This window comes from Arvicanthis niloticus, chromosome 3 (genome assembly GCF_011762505.2).
Source record: "Arvicanthis niloticus isolate mArvNil1 chromosome 3, mArvNil1.pat.X, whole genome shotgun sequence".
NCBI classification, from domain to species: domain Eukaryota; kingdom Metazoa; phylum Chordata; class Mammalia; order Rodentia; family Muridae; genus Arvicanthis; species Arvicanthis niloticus.
Genome location: NC_047660.1, coordinates 36,426,258 through 36,447,302, shown reverse-complemented (window position 1 = coordinate 36,447,302; position 21,045 = coordinate 36,426,258). Strand labels below are relative to the sequence as shown.

The window sequence follows — 21,045 nt, the reverse complement described above, 5'->3', positions numbered from 1 at the left end:
TCTGAAACATCTGTGACAAAATGATTGAGATCAAATTTTAATGATGTTCTAATATAAGTTATTATAAATACTTCTTATGAAAGTTAATGTTTACACCATGAGAAGAAATTTTATTGAAAATTTTATGTTCATTTGTAAAATTAATGAACATATTTTGCCAATAGCAAGGAGAAAAAGGTCTTTGATCCTGTTTTTCAATCATGGCTCTTTTCATGCTCTTGACCATAAATAGTGAATATTTTAATATTAAAGTTAGAATGTTTTAAAATTTTTCTACTGATTTTTGGTAGTGATAATCTGCATTGGTAAGTCATATTTGATTTATGATTTATGTCTTATGATTATGGTTATTTTTAAACAACATTTATATTTTTATGACTAATAATACAGTGTAATAGAGGTAATAGGATGATTTTAAAAAGTAGTACAAAGAGCATCAATTGGTTCAATGAAAATATATAACATACACTCAAACCCTAGGGCAGAGATTTTTTTTAAAGGTTTTATCTGTTACTGTTTTTATTGTTGTGACAAAATGTCTGACAAGGAACAACTTGAAAGAAATAAGGATTAATCTATAAAAAACTAGAGAAGAGACAGTCTATTACGAGATGCAAGTGGCAGCAGAAAAGAGAGACTGCTGATCAGGCTACATCCATAGTCAAGAAGCACTAGTAAATAGAAAGTGGGTACATTCTATAAATTTATTTATTTATTTATTTATTTATTTATTTATTTAAATAATTTATTTAATTTATTTAATTTATTTAATTTATTTAAATCCACCATAGAGATCCTCTTCAGTAAAATTTTAGCTCCTAAAACTTCCACAAGTCTTCTAACCACTGTCAGAAGCTGGGGACCAATCATTCAAACACAAAAGCATATACAGGGGCACTAATATCCAAAGACAGTAGGAATATGTCTTCCTCAACCTCTTAGACCAGAAGTGACTAAAAGTCATAGGGACTCACTTCAGAATACAAAGTGTACACATATCTTTGTTCATAGACAGTCACCTCATAGGGTACTTCATTCCAAATGAGTCAACATTTTCTAAGAAGTATCTTTCAATGCCTGTCACTGTAAAAGAAAAAAAAAGAGTCAAGAAGCTGTTCTTAATTACAGGCTTTTGTGTGTATTTCCAGATAATTAATGTTCAGAACATTATTATTTAACTAATTATTTCTGAAAATAGCAGATTTCAACATATAGCATAATGCTGCACTTTCTTGGAGACACAGAAGACTAAAAAGTCAGTTGAATAAATAGAATTTATTGAATAGTCTTGAGAATAATCTCTTTGAAAAGAACAAAATTGGGACACAGAGCAAAAAAGACAATTTTATGCAGGACATTTTGATCCATTAGTATTCAAGTTCGTGATCCTACTATTCATAGACACCATGACCTTTTTATTTCCTATTCATCACATGCATTGTATTGAATATAATATATTATGACTTAATTCAAATTCATTAAACTACACAATCAGCTCTGTAATTTAATGTATTTTCCTTCTCACCAGTTTTTTTCCAAAGATTCTCAGAGTTTTGCATATTAAAAATAAAGTAAACGTCCTTGAGGAAGGTTCAGTAACTCCACCTTAGTAAACATTACAAAAACAATAATTTCTTCATCAGTATGAGGAGCCAGCTCCAAAAAGCCTGAAGAATATGAATTACATCTTGTCTGGGAGAAGTAGAAAAGGTTAAAATTCATCATTTTAACTGATAGGCTCTCTACAGAAATAAGCAAGGCAAAGAATACCAATGCTGTTTTAATTTTTAAGGTTCCTAAGTATATTATCTAGGGAAAGTGTGGCTTAGTTATTTTTATTATAACCAAAATTTTATGATAATTATTGATTTGGTGTTTAATTGAACTTAATGTGATATATTTCTGAATTTAAAAGCATATTGAATAAAGCAGTAATGTATCTTTACTTTGTTAAGCACAGTGTAACCTGTGAAGGGTAATTTTAACTCTTTCATTATAAGTATATTCTATTTTATGCTTATAGTAGTCTCTAATTTGCCTTTCCTGAGTTCTCCAAAATATAGTTTCAAATTCAAGAATGCAAAATTAGATTAAAGAAATAAAATTTTATTATTTTTCTCTTTTATTTTTCTTCATTGAAAGTTAACAAAGTAGAATAAAGTGTGAAGCTTTCAAGACTCCCTAATTTCACTGTGTAAGGAAGAGAACTTAGGAGCCATAAAGTTTGCCATTGAAATTGCCAGGCCTGGCCTGACCAATGAAGGAACATTTTAACACAGTGGTTCCTGCCCCTGGAGCAAAGCCAGCAGGGCATGGATCTTATCAAGTGCTGACAGTTGCTGTAGGCATAAGGCTTATTTGTACAGTAATGTAAAAGTTTTACTTTATGTTTCTCATTCAGAAATTTTCTCTCAGCCAAATTTAATGACTCCATGATAATCTGAAACAGCACAATTCTAGGAAGCAAGAATTTGTCTGGTGTTCTTCAGCAAAATGGTAATGCTGTGACCTTCAGGACAGTCCTGGAGGCTGTGGGAAAGAACTCTGAAAACATCGGCTCAAGAACATATAAATCAATGTAAGAACATTTTTTAGTGGATTTCTCAACTCTGTAAATGATACAAATGTAATATGAATTGTATGATGGGCTTGAAGAACCTGAAAGAACAGAGGCAGCTGATATTAAGGAATGAAATAAAGAGATTTAGGGAGTAGTGATCTCAGGGCAAGATCTTGCCCAGCTAAGCTTACTGTTTATATTTGCAGTTGAACAAGGATAGTTTGGATTTTTAATCTAGAATAAAGTACAATCTGGAAACAAGAGCACACTTGTGATCCAGGTCTTGAGTCTGGAAGACACAGGCTTTTGATCCTGATCTTGTGGAATAGTGGCCCTGAAAAGCTTAGGCAGAAGCATGGTGGTAAACACCTTTAATGCCAGGGGATAAAGGCAATCAGCTCTCTGTTTTCAAGGCCAGCTTGGGAAGGAGCAAATTCTAACTGAAGAAAGCTTAGGTCCAGGCTTGGAGATACATGTATTTAATCATAGGAGTGAGGAGTCCGACCCATGCAGATTTCTGAGTTAAAGGTCCATCTACAGAGCAGTTCCAGGACAGACAAGCTTAGACAGTAATGGAGTTGGAAAACAAAAGCTGGTGATAATCAAAAAAACAAAAACAAAAACAAAACAAAACAAAAAAAAAAACAAAAACAAAAACAAACAAACAAACAAAAAAAAAACAATGGGGCTCCAACAAGCAGCAGAACTCAGCAGTTCCACCCACCTGGCTAGTCTGTAGAGTCAAGGGGCTAAAGACATAAAATGCTAATTTGTGAGAAAATCAAAAGAGAACCTGGTGTAAATGGTTGAATTAATATGCAATTTCTGAGGAAGTAGCTTATGCAAAATAAAAGAGTGAGCTTTGGTCTGTGAGACAGAGCTGTTGTGAGCAAAGCAGAACACAGCTTTCAGCATACATTCATCAACGATTCTGAGTGCTCTGAAACAAACGTCTTTTCCTCAGGACCCTCTCCCAAGCTAAGGCTGCTATGGGCATGAAATCAACTACTGTCCATAGTTCCTTGTTTTTGCCTATCTATATCAGGTTGCTCTCAAGAACTCTAGAAAATCATTCACTTTTACCAAGAAAAGTTCTCATCCAAAGACTAAACCCTAAATTATCTACAAATCAGTATCCAGAGTCTACATATATACTGAACAGACATTACAGAGAGTTTAATTTTTTCTTCTTTGTCTGCTACAATCTGTATTAGCATCGACTCTTCCTAGGGGGGGAAACAATAGAATGGATATTTATTTCAAAGTGGTATGTTAGATTGCCTTACAAACTTACAACACGGGTGCTCTAACAATGGCTTACTCATAGCAAAGAGCCCAGGAATCCAGTAGTTTCTCAGTCTAAAGGCTTGCTGTTTCATCAGGCACAATCTGGAACTGAAGGCAAGGAAAGGCACTAGCCTTCAAACCCAATTGGAACTTTAAACCGGTTCTGAATATTAAAGCATACAGCAGGGTCAGTAACAGGGTACATGAACTTTTCAGTGAGAGTGAAATTAAACAAGCAATAAGCAAAAAATATTGTCTTCTCCTTTATCTGGGCTCCCACTGGAAGCAATTGTCTACATTCAAGATAGGTCTTTCGACTTCACATAATATTAGCATGAAAATTCAATGTAACAAGCATCTGTAATAATAGACTCCAGATCTGGTTGAAAAACAAAATTAACGGATCAAACGTACACCCTTTCTCAAATTGATACCCAATCCTATGACTACGCAATTTCTAAATTAAAAAAAAAAAGAAAATAACAAAATCATAACAAGCAAAGATGCCCTTAGGGATATACACAAACTCTTCTACTAGATTAGAATAAGAATATAAAAATCCTGAAAATAGTCACTGACTGGAACAAGGAGCTGTGATCTTAAGGGACATTAATACTAAAACAATGTTTGGGGGGGGAGGGACTTTTATACGTGGTGCTGAGTGAATCATGAAGACTCTAGAGAGAAAAGCTAGACAAATAAAACACAGAGATAAATGATAAAAAATACTCCTTTCACATGGAGATCTGTATGAAATCCAATGGCGGTGTGGAATTCTTTTGTGACTCAAGCATTATAGACTTGATTTTTCCAGTCACTTATGTTATGCATTAATGAGAGACTGGCATAGAGAAAGGGGTTACATCATTGATTCCAATGCTAGATAAAAATTAAATTGACTCTAACAGCTTGGATATGAAGTACTGTGGTAAAAGTGGATATGTAAAGATGCTGATTGAATTCACAGATGAATACCGAGGAAATAAATCAAACCCTTGTCTATACTTACAAGGCTAAATGTACAAAAATCATCTCCATCTATTCACTATAATGAACAACTAATTAGATATTTTCATAAAAAGAGATCATTGCATATGAAAATACCATAAAAGACAAGTTTGATATACTTCCTATAAAAGTTATAAATTCAAAAATGTCTAGAGACATGACAATCCTACTTTTAAAATTTTGTGTTAAATAGAATTAAAATAGTCTCAGTTACCAATATAAGTTAAGTCTTTACAGCTATTTCTGCAAATTACTTTTAAGTACATTTTTGGAAAAGACAAAAATAAAATAAATTTCAAAAAGACATTTTGAATTAAAAAATGTTTATAGATGGTTTTATGGCTTAGTAAATTAGTTGTTATAAATTCTCTTTTAATTTTAAAAATTAACTTTACTAACAATGAGTAATTGGCCTCCAGTACCAGGAGGTCTCCCTCTTCATAAGTCCAATTAGAGTTGGTACCCACAGATAAAGATAGTATTCATCTATCATCAAAGAATTTTCTCATTGCAACATATGAAAACCACTATGAAACAAAATAAACAAAAAAACAAAAATCAAACAAAATATAAAGTTATGGAGCCTATTCCTAATGAATATATATATATATATATATATATATATATATATATATATATATCAGAAAACAAAAAACAAACAAACAAAAAAAACCCAAAACCACTCTGGCACCTAAGGATTAGGGAAAAAAGATAGGGTGCAGTTGGCCAAGAAATTTGCTGTGAGGTTGTGTTTCTAAGTAACATCAGAAGCTAAACTCCTAATGTTTTAACAACAAAACCACCCAATGAGTAAAGATTGCACCAGTATGCCAAGGCACCAGTATGCCAAACCATAAGAAAAACTACGCTTGAAGCCTCATCCTTACACAAATAACTTCAGACAATGGAGGAAAGACAGAACAAGCATACCAATTAGTTGTCTAGCACCAAATGGACAGCCCTGAAAATATATATACAACTAACATATGGATTGAACAAGCTAAATTTAGGAATCTGTAATTATATGGGGGGGGGGAATGTGTGTATGAATCTGTATTATATGCATGAATTAATAATAAGTATTGTAAAAGAGGTCAGGCCATGAATTTGGAGAGTGGGAGGGTTAGATGGAAGTGTTTGAAGATAGAAAAGGGAAGGGAGGGATTATTATTAAATATTAATTATATTATAAATTGTATCAATTATTCTAATTATATTGATTCCTTATAATCTCAAAAACCTTTAGAAGACATTTTGGTATGATTACAGACAGCACTTTTTAGATAAATGGAGTCTACAGATTATTGAATAATGACCTAATTAATTTTAAAATGTTCTATTTTTCAGAGCTTAATATTTTTTGTTTATACAATCAAGTGTCTTTAAAGCTTATTTTTATGGCGTCTATGTTCATCCATTTTGCTCACGTGTATAGTGCACACTATAATGAAGTCACGGGCATGATGTCATCGATTTTCAGGCCAATTAGTTTTATTCTGTTCAGGGACAATAACCCGAACCTAAGGTAAATTGTACTAAAAATACGTGTCTTCTATTACAAGGCAACCAGAACTTGAATATATGTGACTCTTTCATCATGACTAAAGAGAATCTCCACATTTGCATGTGTGTAGAGCTAGTAACTGCAGTATCAAAACACAGTTTACATAAATGCAGCACATTATTATAAAATAAACTTTATTGGTATATGACATTATTTTTTCTCAGGTTATGTTTTTTTTTTAACATAAAAGAAGGATTAGTTCACTGGTATCAAAATCAGTCTCAATCCTTTTAACACTTGTATAAAATTCTTTTATTCACAGAAATGAGCAGCAGGTTTTACTATAGATGTATTATCTTAATCCAGAGTCCTTACAAAGCGTTTTTAACTTACATTTTATTCTCAATGAATCCACAAATGAATTTATTGTTTACACTCCTAGGTAATCTCTTTTTAGCATTGAATTTGATGAGTGGTCTCTAGCTCCAGCCATGGTGTGACTTAGGTTCATGATTCTCACTGGGTGTGGAGGGAGCCCTTAGAACTGCACATATACATTTCACCATTAGTTAGCCCCTAAAAGTGTGACTGCACATATAAAAACACCTTATAAATCATCACAATTAACCACCTTCAAACTGTCCATCCAAAGCAACTGGCTTGGCATGCCATCTGTTATTTTTCCTTCAAAACCCTCTTGTCTGTTTATCTAAAGCAGCCATTAACATTTAAAATGGTGTTCCTTTTTAAGATGTGTGATGGGCTGATACAGTAAAGCTTTTGTTTTAATTATCAACCATTTCTGTGCTGCAATATAATTTTTTGTGGTACTCAGGGCCCTTTACAAATCAAAAGGAATCCAACTAAAACAGTAATTAATGTCAAATGACTAGTTCCAAAAGGCCTCATTTAATTAAAAAGTTCTAATCTTTGATTACACCTCATCATATATTCTACTGATTGCAAACTCTTGTTTGAAAAAAAAGGAATAATATTGGAGACATTGTCTATTATCTCTCTAAAATGACACCTGAATATTACACGAAATGGCTCTGATGTACTTCGAAGCTGAACAATCATCTTACACCATATTTTATTAGTTATTTATTCATTTGTCATTAAATTTAAAAATATCTGATGTATGAAATAAAAAATAGCATTCGCTAGAAGTTATGTCTACTACTAAGAATACTGTTTTACTTTATTTCTTAAAATTGATTTTAAAGAATAATTTTACGCTTACAATGTCAATAAAAATCAATCTGAAAAATTTTATACATCTTGGGCTTATAATTATAATTAATAGCTGAGTGTGGCATAAGCCTTTAATCCTAGCACCCAGGTGGAGGGACAGGCAGGTCCCTGTGTTACTGAGGCCAGTATGGTCTACAGAGCAAGCAAGCTTCAGGACAGCCAGAGGTTCTCAAAGAAACCCGGTTTTGAGAAGACCAAATAATAATAATGATAATAATAATAATGATAATAATAATAATAATTTTAAATACAAATTTTTGCCTTCAATCCCACTACTTGGGAGCCAGAAGCAAGAGGATCTCTGAGTTTGAGGCCAGCCTGGGTTCCAGGACAACCACAGATCCACAGAAACAACCTGTTTAGAAAAGTAAACACACTAGATAGGTAGGTTGATAGAAAGATAGATAGATAGATAGATAGATAGATAGATAGATAGATGCATAGAAAACAAAAAAAAAGAGAGAGAAGGAAAAAACAAAGAAGCAAAGATAGACAGACAGACAGACAGACAGGTAGATCTTTTATTCTCTTAGGTTACAAAACAAAGGTATACTCCTAAGTGGACGTGGGAACAGGAACTTGCATTTCGTGAAGTTTATACAGTCATGTGATGTTCTCTATTTCAGTGGAAAGCATCTAAGCCAGATATGATGCAATAGCATGACAATTAAATGTTAATGCTACTAAGAGGAGAGTTAATAGATTTTGTTAAATCAGTGCAGCATACTTTAGAATTATTTTTATCCATAGCTCACAGATTTTAACTTTATATCAGTCATTGTTCAACTGTAACCCGTGTTAATCTGATTAATCTGACATATGATACATGGCAGAGAGAATAAAGCACTTATTTAAGAAAAAAATTAGACAAGAAAATTGGCAATCCATATTAGTGCTTGGTGCTTACTGTGTATGACACTGTATCATGGACATTATTTTCCTTAATGTTCCAAATAGGACATTCATTGTATCATGACTGAAATGGAAAATATTTGCAGCATATTTATAGCAGAATATCTGTACAATAGAATATGTTAATATTGTGATTATACTGACTAAAGCCATATAAAGTGCAACTAAAACATTTTAACAGTAAATGCTTTTGCTTACTACAATTTAATATCACATAGATTGGTTTTAATACTAAGATAAAGCAAATGAATACAAAAATAATATTCTTCTCAGTGTTTCTTTTACAGTAAGAAACACAGTTGAATATATGACACAGCACATCTTAAAAAGTAGCATCAAGTCATTTATATGTATGACTTATTTGTATAAAGCACTGTGCTAAAATTGGTGGAACTATTCAGAAACAAATGGAATTAACTTCATGAGCATAATTGAAACAATAAAACATGTTAAAAAGCATATCATGAAATGTTCCCAACTTTTTTTAATCATCAAAGGCATTTAAATATTATATTTCATCTAGCTCTGTCCTTGTATCGAATATATACTTTCTGTCTTTAATACCTTTAATACAAAGCAACAGCAAAAATCTTGTACGAGAGGTTTTATGGTGGTTCACCAATTGAGTTGTTGCAATCCATCAAGTCAAAAAAACATGATGGCTGAAGCTGACCCATAATATGACAATAAGAATGTATGACATTTGCTACATCCTAACCAGAAGCTATTGGAACCCTGGAGGCCACTATGCCATCAAGAAGTACATCTCAGAGATCCACTTTCAGTGAGGTCCAAACCCCTATTTCTTGCCATAACTTCTAAACAATTCCACCAACTGGGTACAAATTTCCAGACTTGAGACTGTGGATGACAGGCACTTTGCAACAAACTATAACTGTCCTTTGTAGCTGTGCTGGCTGGTTTTGTGTCAACTTAACACAAGCTAGAGTCATCAGAGAGGAAGGAACTTAAGTTGAGGAAATGTTTCCATGAGATCCAGCTGCAAGGCATTTTCTCAATTAGTGATCAATAGGAGTGGGCACAGCTCACTGCGTGTGGTGCTATCCCTGGGCTGGTGGTCCTGAGTTCTATAAGAAAGCAGGCTGAGAAAGGCACATAGAGCAAGCCAATAAGCAGCACCCTACTTGGTCTCTGCTACAGCTTCTGCCTCGAAGTTCTTGTCCTGCTTGAGTTCCTGTCCTAACTTTCTTTAATGACAGAATTTGATGCGGAAGTATGATCTGAATAAATCCTTTCCTCCCAGTTTGTTTTTTGGTCATGGTTTGGTCACAACAATAGAAACCCTAACAGAGTAGCATTTTAAAATGTATAATTCTTAGGTATTACAGTCAATTTTCATGTACAGTTGTGTCTTCAATTCTTAAATATTCCCATGTTTTTTCTTTAGTGTTATAAATGCCATTTTGCAGAATATTATTTTTCTAACTTTTAGTTGAATATATCTATTTAGTAATATTCATTTCCTTTTTTTTTTTTTTTTTTTTTTGGTTTTTCAAGACAGGGTTTCTCTGTGTAGTCGTGGCTGTGTAGTCGTGGCTGTTCTGGAACTCACTCTGTAGACCAGGCTGGCTTCGAACTCAGAAATCCGCCTGCCTCTGCCTCCCAAGTGCTGGGATTAAAGGCGTGCACCACCACCACCGCCCAGCCAGTAATATTCATTTTTGACATAGCCAGTTAATTTCTTCCATGTAAATTTCATGAGAATACTTCTTCAAATGTATAAATATGTTTTCAGTTTTTAAATATAAACATTTAAAAATAAGGCATTATGATACACACACACAAGTAAATGAGCCAGTTGCATGTGACAATATAGCTATTGTCATATTTTAAATCCTTTATATTCATTCAAAGGAAGAATGTTCTGGTACAAAATGACATAATGAGTGTCTCACTATTGAGAAAAAGTAACAGAATTTAATGTAGTTATGTTGGCTATTCCTTTTAATAAAAAACAATGCTTAGTGTCTGGGATGGTACATACACCTTTAATCTCAGCTTTCATGGTTAAAAGACAAGCAGATCTTTTTGCATTTAAGAACAATCTTGTCTATATATGGATAATATTAATAATTTATATCAATACATTCAAATTATAAGACTAATATAAATTATCAATGTTTATTCTGCATCCTAAATAAGCAGAAATTGAACAATTAAATAATTTTGTGATGTATAACAACATAGCAATACCCAAAAAATATTTTAACTTCACGTTTTTAATTAAATATGACTTCTAAAAAATTTCTCTACAAACTCAAAAAAAAAAACCCAGGTATTCATTCATGTTTTCCAATAAGTAGAATGTTTATTAACTAGACTAATTTTGATCATGTATCTATTATGCAGTCAGACAAATGTGAATGTTAGCTGTATATATATTGAGTACCTATCAAAATAATGTATAAGGTAAATGCCTATTGCTAAAGACACCACATACTTTAGCCATGGCCCATAGGTCTCTGAGTTGGAACTGAGATGAATATCTCCTTTTTTAGGAGTACTTTTTATTGTATAAGAAGGCACAATGCAAGCTTCCAAATGTGAAAAACAACCAGCAGTTCTACCCAGCTATGATTCCTAGGAACTCCATCAACGACCAGCATGCCACTATAACCTTAAAGTTTCAATGGAGGTACACATTCCTTGACAGTGACCCACAGCTCTCTAATAGTATTTAAGGCCTGTTCAACAGGAAGGAAATCATGCCAGGTATGAAAACCTAGTCAACTATCCAGGGCTAGTGAAGTCATGAAATTGAGAAAAAAGACTCCATCCACATGCTACAAGACATGCTAAAACCCAACTGAACACCTGGCAGATAGGTTTCAGTGTGACATATATGAAGATACCTTTGACAATAAATTTTTTGGACTACCACTCTTTCACAAGAAAAGCATTATTTTGTTTTGATATAATTATGATCATAGGTAACTCATGAGGTATTAGACATGACATACCAAGCGAACGCATCAATTTGTTGTATCTACAGAAATAAAGATGAAATGTTTAACAAATAACTTCTGAGGCATGTTAAGCCCCAGCATAATAAATCATAGGTTTTGTTTTATTTACCCATAAATTAATTAATTATTTCTCATTACTTGCTTCCCCAACACTGTGTTTAGAGAAGCAGTATTCATAGGCTTATACCAAGCATGCTATTATTCTACTCGAGGTGATGGTTTATTTACTCTCCATCTAATTGTTGGAAACAAGAAAAAGTAGGAAAAAGCAATTAGTTACTTGTGGAACTCTATAATTTTAGAGATCCAAGAAACTTCAGTGAAATAACACTTCTAGCTGTGCTGCCTTTTCTGGCCTCAGTAGGAGAGGAGGCACCTAGACCTGCTGCAACTTGATGTACCAGGACAGGTTGATAACACATGGAAGGGCCTTTCCTCGTCTGACAAGGGGAAGAAGTGACAGAGGAGGTGGAGGGGAGAGGCAGTGTGATGGTAGAACTGAGAGGAGAGAAAGGGAGAGACTGCACTCAGGCTGTAAAGTGAATACCAATAAATTAATGGAGGCAGGGGAGTAAGCTGAGGGTTTAATCCAGTAAGCAGCAGAGTTCTGACTTGCTCTTCCTTTTTTGATGCACTATGACACAGAAGTCTGTCATAAATAAACCCTTTCTTCTTCAAGCTTGTTTTTTGGCCAGGGTCTTATCACAGAAGTTGGTGCTGGGAACCCTCGGAGTGCAGACTTCTCTTTGTTCCAGTACAAAGTGAAAGGCTCCTTGTTCAGTCCCCTTAATAATCACATCTCTTTTTGAACATAACCTGAATTCAGCATTTAGATTCCTAGTCTTCCTTTTCTCTTCATACTGTACATCCGGTTTTTTGTGTGTCTCATTTATCTTTTTCATTAATGATCTGTATAAGCTTTATCAGTAATAGATGATATGGATTTGATCTATTGCTGTCTTGGAATGTCTTCCACGAAAAGTGGGGGAAATATTATTAATTTTCAATTTAGCCTTAGAAAAGATTTTAGGAAGGATAGAGGCAGCCAGATTCTTTTTCAAAATATCAGACAAACGGCTCTAGTGCTGTTGTTAATAAAACCTTTTAGGCTGGGCCTCCACATTCTATGGTGTTCATAGTGTTACTCTTATCTAGGCTCCTATTGGAATGTGGTATTAATCTGTGCTTAGAGCATTCAACTGCTTTTCCATTTCAAAGTTTCAAATCTTTCTAAATAAAAAAAAAAACCAGAACAACAACCAAAACACAAGAACAAAAACAAAGAAAGAAAGAAAGAAAGAAAGAAAGAAAGAAAGAAAGAAAGAAAGAAAGAAAGAAAGATTAACAGTAACATTTCTTTGCAGAAATAGTTCATTCCCTGGTTCTAAGTTTGATATGAATGACTTTTATTTTGTCTGAAATAAATACCCTGACTACCATGACCAAGACAACTTATAGGTAAGTTTATTTTGGCTTATACTTCTAGAAATATGAATTTACCATCCTAGGAAAGTGAGGCAACAAAAGGGAGACATGTCTGGAGAAGAGAGCTGAGAAACCATGTCTTCATCCACAAGCACAGCAGAGAGAATTAACAGGAAATTTAGATCCCACTCCCAATGACATTCTTTCACCAGTGTGACTGTACCACCTCTTCCAAAAATATTATTATTAAGGGACCAACGGTTCTAACACCCAGGCAAATGAGAGAAATTTCTTCTTAAAACCCACCACATTGGCTTTAATTTTCATAAAGAATTGTTTCTATTGCTATGTTACTTCCACCTCATAGGAGATTCTTCAATATCTGACCTTTATAACCTATTTCCTACAATGCAGTTAACCGTTCATCTTTACAAAGCAAGATCACAGGTTTCATATTTTGGTCAGATTTAAATGAAAATGAAGACATGGGCCTCTGGCAACTTCCTAGAACTACTAGTAAAATGTTCACCCTATTCACCAAATACCAGCATCGGTCTTTTTTCCTTTTATAATTTCATATAGTGTCTATTGTTCCTCATATTCCCAGGGAAGTGTTTCTAGGATTTAAGACTTTATAAATATGCCTCCATTTATAATTTTTATATCTATAAACTTAAATGATCGTTAGTTCTTCTAGCATGTAGCTGATATTCTTATCATAGTAATAGCCAGTTTTCTTTTCTTTTGTTCTTGTAGCAAGATGTAAGATGAGAAAAAGAGGGGTTAAGAATATTGTTACATATTCAGTTTGAAATGAGGGGAACGATTTGGATGTCGATTAATATTACATAATCTTTTCTTTGTGTATAGGTTGGTTTAAAGTGAGGTAGTACTTAGGTTTCCTTTTTTTAAATTACAAGAAGATAATTTTACTTTATGTGTATTGGTGTTTTGTCTTTGTGTATGTTTGTTCAGCATGTGCATTTCCATAGAAGGCTGGAAAAGGATCTTGGATCCCCTGGACTGGCATTACAGACAGTTCTGAGCTACCATGTAGGTTCTGATATAAGAACCAAAGTCCTCTGGAAGAGAACCCAGTGTTCTTAACATCTGAGCCGTCTTTCTAGCTCCTTTCATAAATTTTCCTTTTTATCTTAATTCAGTTGGTGTGAATTACTTTTCACAAACTTAAAGTGCTTCATAATATACTAATTTGAAGTCTATGTGTTAAAATGACTTCCATTCATTGATTATTTTATAATCAATTTGGTAAATAATTTTAATGATTATGCATATTATGATAGGATAATGCCTCAACTGTGTTTGCATATGCAAAACCCCACAAAGTGTATACACGGAATTTTAATTATTCAGTAGATTCTCGCATGAACCCATGAGTTAAGAATCTAGTTACATGTCTTAGAATAGTGGTGATCTACATTTGTTCAAAAGTTGAAACACAAAATAATCTTCTGTTGTTGAATATTTTTTAATCCTAATCCAGTGTTTCTATCCTACCTTTAAACTTTTAGTTCCAGGATAAAACACATACATAACCTTTATATTTTTTAATAAGCCTTATTTACAACAAGAGCTGGGCAGATATCTATCTTCTATGACATTACATCTATTTTCAGCCAATATTCCCGTTATGTAATTTGCCATGTTTCATCTGGGCTGCTCTTAAGTCCAATTAGCCAGCCCATGTGGCCATTGTTTTAAGATTCTTATCCCATGGCCTCTTCTTCATTTTTCATTTTCTTCTCTCTCCTCAGAACCCAAGCCTACATACCCAAGACTCTCTCTCTCTCTCTCTCTCTCTCTCTCTCTCTCTCTCTCTCTCTCTCTCCCAACTATTGGCTGTAGTTATCTTTATTCATCAATCACAAATAACTTGGGGGACAAGGTTGCCTAGAGTCACTTGAGTATGTACAGACCTTCTCATCCCTGACGGCAAACAGGTCTTTGTGTGGTAATTTAGCATTACCACACAAGCAAAAGATCAAACCTCAACAAACTTCTAAATTTTCAAGATTGATGATACTCTTGTCTGACTGACTGCTCCTGTCTGTTCACATCAGCTAGCAGAGGCCTTCATCACTAACTAAACAGAACCATGGTGTTATTTTTTCACCGGTGTGAGGAAGAAAGGGCTCTATCTTTATCAGTCATGCTGATGCATCTGCTACCTCTAAGTCATAAGTGGGAAACCTGCATGCTAGGCAAGCTCTTACTTCACTCATGTGTGTCACATAGTTTCCAACTTTCTATAGTTCTTACTGCTAAGGAGGTTTCTGGCTCTAAATATAAGAAAATAAAAACTGAATTTGTAATTTGTTGATAGATGCTTCACTTAGTTACATGCATTATACAAATCTTCCTCTCTTAGGACTTTGATATTAGTAGAGCAAAGATGTTACTTACTACTTACTTTCTTTCTTACTTACTTACTTGAGACTGGATCTCATTGTGTAGCTACCACTGGCTTAGAAGTCATGGTAATCTTCCTGCCTTGAAGGTAATCTTGCCACCCACTTGAGTGATGGAATTATAGGTAAAAGCCAACACAACAGTTTAAAGATAGTTTTAGATAATTTCCCAATTATGCTCATATGTGTTTCTTACAGTGCTTGTAAAAATATTTGCATAATTTAAATTATAAATCTCTACCAAATTTATTAGGAAGGGGTTCTGTTAGCAGTTCGTGGCTTCATGTATAGGTCATTGTCAAAAATGTGTTTAATTACCACTGCTCTTATTGACATGCTTTCAAAAGATTATTAATTCATTTTTGTACAAATGTTCAAGCTGTGTAATAAATGTTAAACTCTTTGATTTTCATGGACTTCTCTTATTACTGTGCCTTCAGAAAAGGGAAAATAGATCACCCAGGCTCATCTAACTATAATCGATATATTTCTAAATTTAATCTTTATTGTTTTGAGAAGAATGGCCATTACAACTTTCTTCGATAAGTTTACATTCAAACATACAAATCTTTCTTGATGAATACTTAAATTACAGTTGTCACATACCAAGATTTGAAGCACCATTTAGATGACAAATAAAGCTATCTCACCCATTTTTTAAAAATCAGAATTGAACTTAAAGTCTCCAGTGCTTAATTAAAATTGGAGGTCATTCCATTTCTATCAGTATGAGTAATTTGTGGATGAATCATGGCATTTTCCCTGGATATTATCAGCTTTCCTCATTCATAAAGTCAAGACAATCTTCAAGTATCTGAGTTCAGAAGCTCCAAAAAAAAAAAAAAAATCAATTCCACCTCAGTGAATTTTAATGTTGTTTCATTTCATTGATTTTTTTAATTTAATATGATTTCAAAAATATCACTCAGAAAAACTCGGAGGGTATTTTCCAGACTATGGACAATGAGAAGCCTATAAATAGAAGAGGTGCTTTATGTGAAACAAAAGTCTGTTGTGTCCAGAGTAACAGACAAAAGCTGTTTGAAGGCACTTGGTTTGTAACTGAAATGTTTCTAGCCTTTTTTAAAGATAAGAGGAAATAATATGCATAGCTCACTGAAAGAGGAATTTACATAAGGAGGCCATAATTACCCAAGTAAGACCTTGTCACAGAAACTTGGGAAGGTTAACGATTATAATGATAATTAAAGTGCAGAGGATTTGTACAACACTTACTTGTTTTCCTGAGAGTTCAGCTACTTCTAGCACATTCTTCTCATTGATCTCAGTATGATAGCTATATAACAAGCAGGTTAACTATCGTAGAATAATGGCTAGAAACGTGTGAACCGTGAGAACCATTACTGATCATAAGCATCTGGTGTCAGCCTCACCTGAAAGGCGGGACCTCCTGTGACACAGCGTTTTGAAACATCTTTCCAGGTCACCACTGTAAAACTGACTCTGAGGAAAGAGTGCCACCTACTGAATAGAACTTCCCTGGGTTCCCTCCAAGGGTTGGTTTCCCAGCCTCAGTCAGCACTGCCCTAACAGGTTTAACTCTAAAAAATAATGAGTTTGCTGCACAGTGCGTGAAATCAAAATATTATCTTTTTTTCCCCAGTGTCAACCAATTTAATGATCTAGCAGGCACATCTGTAAATTAACTATTTCACTCATAATCTCTGCATTTCACAATGAAATATACAAATATTAAATAAACCTAATTTTTCTAATGCAGTAAATTTTCCAAATACCCGAATGTCTATCAAACTGACCACAAGGGGGAGCTAGTATGTAACTTCTTATGGGGCAGCAGTGTTGCAACTATGAAATCAAGGTAACTTGTTCTTTTTGGCTGGCAAGACAAAAAAAAGACATAAATATGGCATTTGGAATTTATTGAGATGAAGCTAATGTTACTTGTACACAATTTAACTAATCCCCTCTTTTAATATGTATTAATAGATTTGGTATGGAGTAACATTTTGGGGTTTCTCCACATGAAATAACATATTAATATGCATTTTAAAACATGGTTTAGTTTACCAACTTAACATAAACTTATCCATACTAACCTCTATTTACATGTCCACTCATACACACACACACAAAACAAACTATTTTATGCTAAATAGAATTTAGTTGTAAATTTTAAATAGAGAAATTTCATCTTGAAATTTGAAATTAGTCTCTAAAATTCAGAATATTTCTCCTAAGATGAATTGATCACTGATCATTAATTTATTAAATTTTCTTCTTCTCTATAAATTTTAGAATTCATTGAAAATGTGCAAATGTTAGTTTTAAGTTTACTTCATTAATTTTGTGAATTATGAATGAATTCCTCACAGGTTTAGTTTGCATGTCTTTGTTGAGTTAATTCTGAAGCTCTATTGTTAACACTGTACTAAGGAGAACACATATACCTGAATATGCTACCATATCATAACATACACTAACAGAAATATTATTTTGAAGAAAATTTAATACATAATTTTAATAGTGTTATTTCATAAGTTTAATAAATGTAGACAAGTTTCATATTTCATTTGAATTACTAATTTTATATATTTTTTGCATTTTGAATGTTTTGTGTATGAGAGAATTCTTTTAAAATATTTAAAGTATAAAACATTTCTCCTGAAGCATAAAATTTACACTTAATTTACATTTCTTAATTTAATTTATATTCATCATCAAGAAAGGAGAAAGACTTGGCAGTAGTGTGGTTTCATCACTGGTTAAAAGACAATACTTTGATTAAAGTCAGCAAACAGTTAAAATTAGCATAAGATTGGAGCTATCGATGTCTTTAAATGAGGAGAGGCTCTGGCTATAAACAGAATACTTCATGCTTTCGAGAATTTGAATTTGATATGGTTTTGGTTTCCTAGTACTTAAGCCTTATGCTATTAAGTTTGGCTTGAAATGTTTCATACAAAAATTAATGTATAAAACCAGATAGTGAAATGATAAAGACAGAAATAGAAAAAGAATTTTTTTTTAATAATCTAAGTAATGGCTGTACAGAAAATGGCAGCTTCTTTTCCTTAAGAGTTCTACATTATTAAATTTAAGATTATAGCAAAGCAGGATAAGTTACAGGAGACTTATATAACAGTGATCCTGGCTTCAGGAATAAACTCTTGAAACTATATCCATAACACATAATTATGCATTCTTAAAGAGTGTCTCTGAGCCGAAATTACATGAATTATATAAAATTCCATGAAGTCCTATTTTAAGATTTTTCCTTAATACTGTGAAGTCAATTATGAGACTGACATAGCAGTATTTGCTTCTCTTTATTAGCCTGTAAAATTAACCTGCAATACTTGAAGTAATTCCAATGCATCAATCAATTTACCTTTAAACTCAACTTACCTAACCCATTTTATTAATTAATCAAATGTTAAGTCTTTTGCAATACTTGTTCTCAGTGAGGGGTCTCACATAGATTTTTAACTAAGCACACTAGATCTTGAGATGATCATAGATTTTAACTAAGCACACTAGATCTTGAGATGATCAGAATATATGAATTTACATAGAGAAGGGTAACGTATTGGGTTAGAGTTGAATCTGCTTTAAAATTACAAATATTGCTTGCCAACCTAGCTGTTCTTGAAAATTCTGACACTGCTTTAGTATATGTAGATTGTAACAGTCTTCTGAACTCCTTAACTTTGTGGCATATGTGACATTGCCTTCCATGCTACAAAACCATGATGCTTTTGAACTAACTAATATATTTACATCATCTTTTCTATTCTTTTTTTTTATTTATTTTTTTCCAGAGTGGTTGTACCAGCTTGCATTCCCACCAACAATGGAGGAGTGTTCCTCTTTCTCCACATCCTCGCCAGCATCTACCATCACTTCATCTTTTCTATTCTAATGGAGCTCAATGGTTTTAAGATAATGAATAAGAAAATTTTAAATAAATATAATGTGAACACAAAAAAAACTTATAAGAAAGAGATAGACTATGGAAACCTTTAACAATTTGCTTTTTAAAGTTAAATGTGATCGTCACAACTGTTTGAGAATAAGCCGAACAACCGGAACTAAGCTATCAGTCAGTTTCATTGCTGGTTTAGAAGAACAACAGGTATAAACCATCATCACAATTAGTTATTTAGGATTCATGTCAGTATTCAACAACCAGCAGCTATGTTCGATACTACAGCAACATGAAATATAAGAAAAAGACTTGTGTTCTTTTTATTCTTGGCAGATGCCCTAAAGCATTCACCATATACACATAGTTCTTTCAGCAAACACTAGGGGGCGGTGTGGCATAATTACTCCGGGGAGGGGGAGTCTCAGCAAATGTATGCTTCTAAGGATATATTTTTCATGTCATCAAATCCTTTCCTAGGCATTGTATTTCCAATCTCCCTTCAACTTTGTAGCACTATGTTGAATTAAGCCTGATCAATACACCCCAGCCTTCCTTGGAATTGTTTTATTGTCTTGTTTTTGTACTATGGTGAAAGTCAAAGGCATCTAATTACTATGCAATTAAAATAAGTTTAAAATGGTCGTTTTTAAAAGGTAATTCACAATGTTTCTAAAGATATATCTAAGAGCTACAGCTCTTGTTTAGCATTGCAAAGTGCTTGTGTTAATCCTTAGAACAGAGGCAGGGTGACAGGAGAGAGAAATAAAAAATAAAAATTGATAAATAAATGTGTGAATGTGTGTTCATATTCCTTAAAGCAGTTTCTGATTATAAAGATTACAAGCATCAACTTCCACAGTACATGCATTGGACCGATATTTCTAAGCAGAGAGACATAAAGCTATGGCTATACAATGCTATGTAGTTAAAGACAACTTAACAAGGCAGCATTTATTTTGGCAAGGCTGAGTCCTCTGTTGAGTACAAACATAAATGCTAAATAACCTATTTAGAAAAGACAAGAAAGGAACATTTTAGAATTTCGAGGTCTAACTATAAAGATCTTCTCTTTGAATTTTTGAGTTGTTGGTCTCTCAAGGGAGTGGTAAATTTGGAATGAGACCAGATTGCAAAATCGGACTATAGGTTATCTCCTTGAAGCTCTGGGAAATTAATAGCTCCTTTATCTGAATCTTTAAGCAATTATCCCCAAAACAATATTCAGAGCTTTCTTGTAATTGGTCTGAATTTGATTTTCTTTGAAATTCTGAATGATTCATGTTACAAATTTTTTATTAGTCATTCACAATTTATAAATGGCAACTTAACTTCAGTATTTATGAATTACAATCAATACTGTAGCAGTCAAAATATTCACCTTCTTTGTTTCAACAGATTGTTTTCTTTGTCCCTCTTATCTCTTTTCCAGAACTGCTAGATCAGAAGCAAGACTGATAGTGACTTGTGGATGTTTGTGAAAGCAGTTCAGGCAAAGGCAAGCTTTGAGATTCTAAAGTTGGGGATGAAATTTAGAACCGGGTGGGGGGGAAGGACTAAGGGGGAGGAAGGGGGGAGGAGGGAGAGAGAGATTGATTATATTTATACAGGCATCTTTGAATCTGTGATCCCCTTCTGGTATAAGTTCTTGCCTAAGTTCAGTTTCTATGCATTTTATAAATATTATCAATTTTATAAATATTATCAATGCTATTTGATTTGAAAAAATATCAAATGGTACTTGGAACTTTAGTAAGATGAACGGAAGTGAACTA

General features: G+C 33.4%; 1 long non-coding RNA gene across 3 annotated transcripts in view; it reads right to left on the bottom strand.

Moving 5' to 3' along the window:
• LOC143441665 (uncharacterized) overlaps positions 1-21,045 on the bottom strand; it is a 127,571-nt gene that overhangs the window by 105,435 nt on the left and 1,091 nt on the right. The window contains exon 3 of one of the 3 annotated variants that reach the window (XR_013109245.1): positions 787-1,083. The exons of the other annotated variants lie outside the window; for them this stretch is intronic. This is a non-coding gene — a long non-coding RNA (uncharacterized LOC143441665). Of the gene's footprint in view, positions 1-786; positions 1,084-21,045 lie in introns of those variants that run through there. 3 annotated transcript variants of the gene reach the window in all.